The sequence below is a fragment of the Ziziphus jujuba genome, chromosome 4, assembly GCF_031755915.1.
Source record: "Ziziphus jujuba cultivar Dongzao chromosome 4, ASM3175591v1".
NCBI classification, from domain to species: Eukaryota; Viridiplantae; Streptophyta; class Magnoliopsida; order Rosales; family Rhamnaceae; genus Ziziphus; species Ziziphus jujuba.
The window spans coordinates 24,733,100-24,739,845 of record NC_083382.1 but is presented as its reverse complement, the minus strand read 5'-3'; the positions used below and the strand labels follow the sequence as shown (position 1 = coordinate 24,739,845).

The window sequence follows — 6,746 nt, the reverse complement described above, 5'->3', positions numbered from 1 at the left end:
AGGCCAAATCAATCAACATTCCACTAGCTAACTATTTCAGGTTGGGCTAAAGATTGTACCCGTCATCCAAAGAAAATACAGAGGAGAAAGCTCTAGTGTCTTATTCTTCGGTGGTGGGAAGTGTAATGTATGCAATATTGTCTACCAGATCAAACATTGCTCATGCAATAGGTTCTATGAGCAAATCTCTTTCAAATCCTAGAAAGGAACATTATGAGACAATCAGGTAGATTATCAAGTATATTAAGGGTACATAAAAAGTATGTTTGTATTACTGCGAAGGTCATCCAATTCTAAAACACTATATAAATGCATATATGGCCAGACATTTTGATAGTGGAAAATCTACTTTAGATTATCTTTATACTTTTATTGGAGTAGCTGTTTGTTGGTAGTTAAGATTGCATAAGTGTGTAGCTTTATCTACAATAGAAGCAAATTTTATTGCCATAATAGAAGCCGATAAGGAAATGCTATGGTTAAAAATTTTATTCAATGAGCTAGGCATCAAGCAAAAGGATTACATAAAAATCTTTGATAGTCGAAGTTCTATGGATTTGAGTAAAAATGTAATGTACAATTCTTAAAAAAAAAAAAAAAAAAAAAAAAAAACATGTATTGATATTCGAGATCGTTGGACACGCAATGTGATAAAGCAAAAAATGCTCAGGCTCACACAAAGAAGAATCTAACATACATGTTTATAAAGGATGTCACACCGAAGAAGCCAAAGTTTTGCAAAGACATAGCTAGAATAGATGGTAGGTGACCACAATTTTGAAAAGCAACTAGACGGGGGAGAATTATATGGTTCGGCCTAATTTCTAAAGCCTAGCCATTAAGAACTTTTAACTTGTTGGCTAAGTTTACATGGTGGGCAATATGTTTTGTAAAAAGGGTAACCTTTTAAACTTATAAATAGGTGTTAATCTTTTTAATCTTGTATCACAAATAACATAAAATTTTTAGACATATTAGAAGTTTAGACTTTAAGAAATTTTTAGACCTATAAAATTTATTGTATTGATTTCCAGAGGAAAATAATAATACATTTGTTCTTCTTAATCTTTTTTTTTTTTTTTTGGTATTTTGTTATAGTTAGAAAATCATAATAATTACCTTCTTAAAGTGCATATCAGTCACATGAAAGGCATCTAAGGTTGTGTTGCAACATATGAAATGTGCTATCTCGGAGAAACTATAAACCCCACCATGATTGAATCTTTATTTCTCTAAATGCGTGGTAATCCTAATAGAAAACTAATGCTAACATCCTTCTAAAAACCAGTAGGAGCTAGGAAAGGAGTGCACAAACCAATATTTTGTTTGTGACTCTTTGCAATATTAAACGCTCTATAATGTTTCACATATATCATAATGTCTCTTTTCAATTTAGTAAATTCTCTTCTCTATAAGAAAATAAGTTTTCTCTCTTTGAAAATGTTCACCAATTTCACTTCCATGTAATTCAAAAATTATAAGTTAACCTAAAGAACAATAGGGAATGCACTAACAATTATTCTTAAAAAGATATCCATCATGTAGCTAGCAATAACCATAAGGATTTGTCTCACCTTCAACAAAGATTTTATTAAAATTTGGATCATCTTTATATAATTTTTTAAGTACTTCAAACCCCATAATTTTTACACTTATAGATGGTAACAAAGAAATTTTTTTTGCTCAAGGCATCAAATTAAGAACTAACTAGGGGTGGGCTCGGTTTGGATGGTTCGGTTTTGTGAACTTTTTTAAACCGGACCGACTAACTTGGTTTGGGTTGGATACAAAACCAAACCGAACTGACCGTCACATTCAACCCGAACCGAACCGAACCAATGATCATTGTTCGATTTGGGTTAGGTTCACAGTTTGGGCCGGTTTGGGCCTCATGATGGGCTTCGGCCAAAATTTTTTTATTTTTGGTTTGGGCCGGTTTGGGCCTCATGATAGGCTTCAGCCCAAATTTTTTTATTTTTGGTTTGGGCCGATTTGGACCTCATGATGGGTTTTGGCCCAAATTTTTTTATTTTTACTATTTTGAGATATGAATTTTGATACATTAAGCCAAAATTGTTTAAAGCCTTTTTAAGGCCTTTTTAATTATCAATCTTCAATCATATTATTATTTATGCATTACATTTTAAATTAAATATCTTTTTCAAACTACTATCTAACTTAAATAATTTTAACATACATTCACCTAAGTAAAAATACTAAATAAACTAACTATTAAGCATCAAACATGTGAAATAATACAACATAAAACCATACAACTACAATACAAGTTTATAGCTATCACCTAATTATACAAATACATCATACAACAACAAATAAATTCTACAACAAGTTTACAATCAATATTAGTTATAAAATAGAATACAACCATATTTGATATCTTAAACTTCACATTTACTTAGAATTTAATAAACTAACAATACATTAAAATAAAAATTATTTTAAATAGTATTCTTCCACACTTCATTCCACGAGCAACCACCATCAACCACAATCCCATTATCACAATATGCCATGCAAAGCCATATTTCATTCATCCTTCAACAAGCATTAAAATTACACATTAAACATTAAATATTAAATGTAACTAGCAATCAATAAACATTAACTGCAATTTAGTATATTACTAAAATATTATCTAATTTAAAAAATAATTGGAATTAACAACAAACTTACCAAGCAATCATAGATCAATTAGATGGAGGTAGATTTTGTTTTGTAACACAAGATGCTCCTACACAAATTAAAATATAATATTAAATTAATCAATAAATACTAAAAAGAAGTTGTAAATATTACTAAAAAAATTTAAAAAGCTCTAAAAAACATGATAAAAATAAAATTACAAATAATTAAAAAAAAAATCGTACCTGATTCAATAGAATCATAATATGCAACATCCTCAATTGGTACTTCAACTTTATAATCATATCTCATAGGATTTGATTTCAACCAATTTTGTGAACAAATCAAAGCCTCCACCATCTTTGGACCCAATGAACTTCGAAATGCATCAAGAATACGTCCTCCGGTACTAAATGCAGATTCAAATGCTAGTGTAGAAACTGGAATGGCATATAATCTCTTACAATTTGAGATAAAATTCGATACTTTGTGCAATTATTTTTCCACCAAGCCAAAATATCAAATTTCTCACTCTCCACATCCTCACATGGATTAAACAAAAATTTATCAACCTCATTCTTTATTTCCAATACATTTTTCTCCATTTTTCTTTTTTTAAATTGTGATTCCTTCAAACGCCGACGATCATCTATACTTCCATCATCCATTGAATCCACCACCATCCCACTTTGTTGTGCTTGTATTGATTGATTATCATTAGGATTAGACACTTTAGAACTCTCATCCATAGAATCAACTTCTTTATAAAAGTCATAAAGATTATATAAAGTATCTTTCACATCCTTAGTCAAAGATTCAACCATACCACTTTCATAAGCATCCTCAAAAAGATATGATATATATTCTAGCTTATATCGTGGATCAAGCACAACAGCAATAAGTAACAACTTGTTGACATTTCCAAGTGAACCCTAATATTTATCGAACTTTGTCAACATTTTCTTTGCCATATCGGCCATCAAATGGTTTTGACTATTACTCCATTCAACAAGTGTATTATACATCAAACTCAATTCATGAAAACATATATTAGAAGTAACAGTCAAAGAGGCACTAAATTTTAAGGTAATCTTATAAGAAGTAGCAAGAAATTTCACAAAAACCCTTGTACTATCCCAGTCTTTACTTTGAGGTGGCCCAGCTCTCTTCCTTCCAACTTCATCCTCCTCAAAATATCCAAGAAAAAAACCATCATCATCTACCATCCTATTAAAAGCTTTTTGATACTTCAAAGCTGAAGTCAACATCAAATAGGTAGAATTCCACCTAGTAGACACATCCAAAACCACGGTTTCTCTAAATTCCATTTTCTCCTTTTCTACACATTCTTTAAATTTGGTTAACCTTGAAGGTGATGATCGAACATATCTAATAGCATTACGAATTCCAGCAATACTATCATGAATTTCCCTTAATCCAAATGTCACAATCAAATTTACAATATGTGCAGCACAACGAACATGCAAAAACTCACCATCCAAAACATTTCCTTTCCAATAATCTAATCTTTTTTTCACAAAATTAATAGCCACATCATTTGAAGAAGCATTATCAACCGTTAGTGTGAAAACCCTTTCAATACCCCATTCAATTAAACAATTTTCTATAACCTTACCAATTGTCTCACCCTTGTGATTTTGGACAATACAAAAATTTATAATTCTCTTATGCAACTTCCAATCATCATCAATGAAATGAGCGGTAAGAGTCATATAATTGTTATTTTGAATGGAAGTCCATGTGTCCGTCGTAAGACAAACCCTTTGCTTCCTCAATGAAAACACACTTTTCAAAGTTTTTTTCTCATCTAAGTACAATTGAAACACATCTCTAGAAATTGTTCTACGAGATGGAGGTTCATACTTAGGGTTCAAAGTATTACAAAACTTTCTAAACCCTTCCCCTTCAACATGGCTAAATGGCAACTCGTCTATGATGATCATTTGAGCACATGCAAGCCTACATGCCTCTTTACTAAATGTTGTACTTGTAGACACCAAATTACGACTACTACTATCGAAAGAAAGAACTTTTTGCCTTTTCTCCACTGTCCTATTAGGGTATTTCTTGCATTGGTTCATCAAATGATTCCGTAACGTACTAGCTCCACACCTCTTAGTATCGCATGCATAATCTACCCCACAGTATTTATATTTGCATCTAGGATTACTTGGATCACTGTTTGAAATTTTTTCAAAATGTTCCCAAACCCAAGATGGAACCCTAGAAGGTTTTCTCTTTTGTGTCTTATAAGATTTATCTGATTTTGAAGGTTGAGACTTAACTTTCTCTGATTCATTTAGATATTCTTCCAATTCATTAATATCATACAAATCATTGTGGTCCTCATCCATCTATAACCTATTAAAAACAAAAAAAATCTATTGAAAAACATATAAAAAGAAACAAGAAAACAAAAAGTATAATAAGATTTCATGCACATCCATGTGAAAAGAATTAGTTTTACTTAATTTACTACATTAAGGTACTTGTTGCTTTTTTTTTTTTTTTTTTTTGTTATCGGTTTACTCATAGGTTGTAAAATCTTCTATTTTCCTTTTAATTTTTTTTTTAAAATATTAGATCTTGCTATTAATAATCTGTTGGAATTTATGTTAGGTCTTGCTGTTAATATAAGTTTATTAGATCTTTCTTATTTATTTCTTCTTCTTTTTTTTTTTTTAAACGATTTATTGTTTAGAATATATGCAACTACCAGGAAAGGATGAAAAAGAACTGCCAAAAGAATTAGAAACTGCTTAACTATCAGAGGTGGATGCAATCAATATGAGATTCACACATTGTTCATAATAACTTCATAGCAATCAAATAACACATAGTTCACTTCACAATCTCCAAACTTCACAGCAAACAATTTCACAGCCTAAGCTTCACTACACTTTCCAAAACTAATTTTCACCTTCCCACTTCTAATGAACTTCAAATTTCACAAATTGATGCAAAAATAATGAGAAAAAAGGCTAATAACTTACCTCCAAATTTCTCAACCAGAATCAAACGGAACTTGGAATCCTTATCCTTCCTGTTCCTCTCAGGATGCTTTCTAGTTGAGACTGCCTTCTTAATAAGATGATATAAATCCTTAGGAATTTTAGGAACAAGACCTGACAGAGCATAACAAGTGTCAATAAACATATGTATGCAAATACATGAATACCCATTTATATGTACATATAAGGATTATAGTCAACTAATAACTTCAACTCTGTATGCAAATACATGAATACCCATTTATTAATATGACAAAAGTTCCAGCTATCCAATAGGATCAAATTAGCAAAAGTGTATAACTGAAACCAAACATAAAAAGGGATATAAATTTGAAAAGATACACTGGATTCTATATTATCTCGCTAAAAAATGTTACTACACAAATTTAAGCATCGAGCTGACATTAAATAAGTATTGAACCAATGTAAAAGATGTATTGGCTGTCAAATACAACATCTAAGTTTTTATAACATTGCTAAACCAACAGTGAGTAGCTCAGTTAGCTAACAAACCAACCTATGTTGTAAATCTGGATAATTATACAAATAATTAAAATCTAAAATGAATTCATATGAAATTAAAGGAGAAAGTTCTCATAATGCATAGATATATATATATATATATATTTTAATCTTTCCTCATATCCAATTAGTTAATTACCAATGAATGTAATCCAAGAGCAAAAATCAAAATTTAAATGACAGCCATTTTCTTATTTAGAACCCAAGTAAGGAAGAAAAACAACAAATGAAGTTGAGGTGGAAAGAGGCGGGTGGTAAGAAATAGAGAGACTAATCTAATGCAGGTATAAACCATAGGCATCAGCAGAAATAATCCTACACGGTAAAAAATAGAAAAATCCTAATATATATATAAAAAAAAAAAGGTATTTCTTTTCGTCATCCGAAATTCTAAGCAACCAAATAGTCACAACCACAAATTTCCATTTCTAGAATCTGGCACTTTTATTACAAAATCACCGAATGCCTACTTTACAAACTGTGAAAAAAAAATTTTGATTTTGCAATACAAATGCTTCACAAAAAGAAATAAAATTATGGGTTTTTAGA

General features: G+C 30.4%; 1 long non-coding RNA gene across 1 annotated transcript; it reads right to left on the bottom strand.

Annotated features, from left to right (window-relative positions):
* Nucleotides 1–2,475: 2,475 nt before the first annotated feature.
* LOC132803373 (uncharacterized) lies at nt 2,476–3,061 on the bottom strand. The gene is made up of 3 exons (XR_009638557.1): nt 2,889–3,061; nt 2,695–2,752; nt 2,476–2,556 (listed from the first exon to the last, which is right to left on the bottom strand). It is a non-coding gene; the product is annotated as an uncharacterized LOC132803373 (long non-coding RNA).
* Between the last annotated feature and the right edge of the window lie 3,685 nt (nt 3,062–6,746).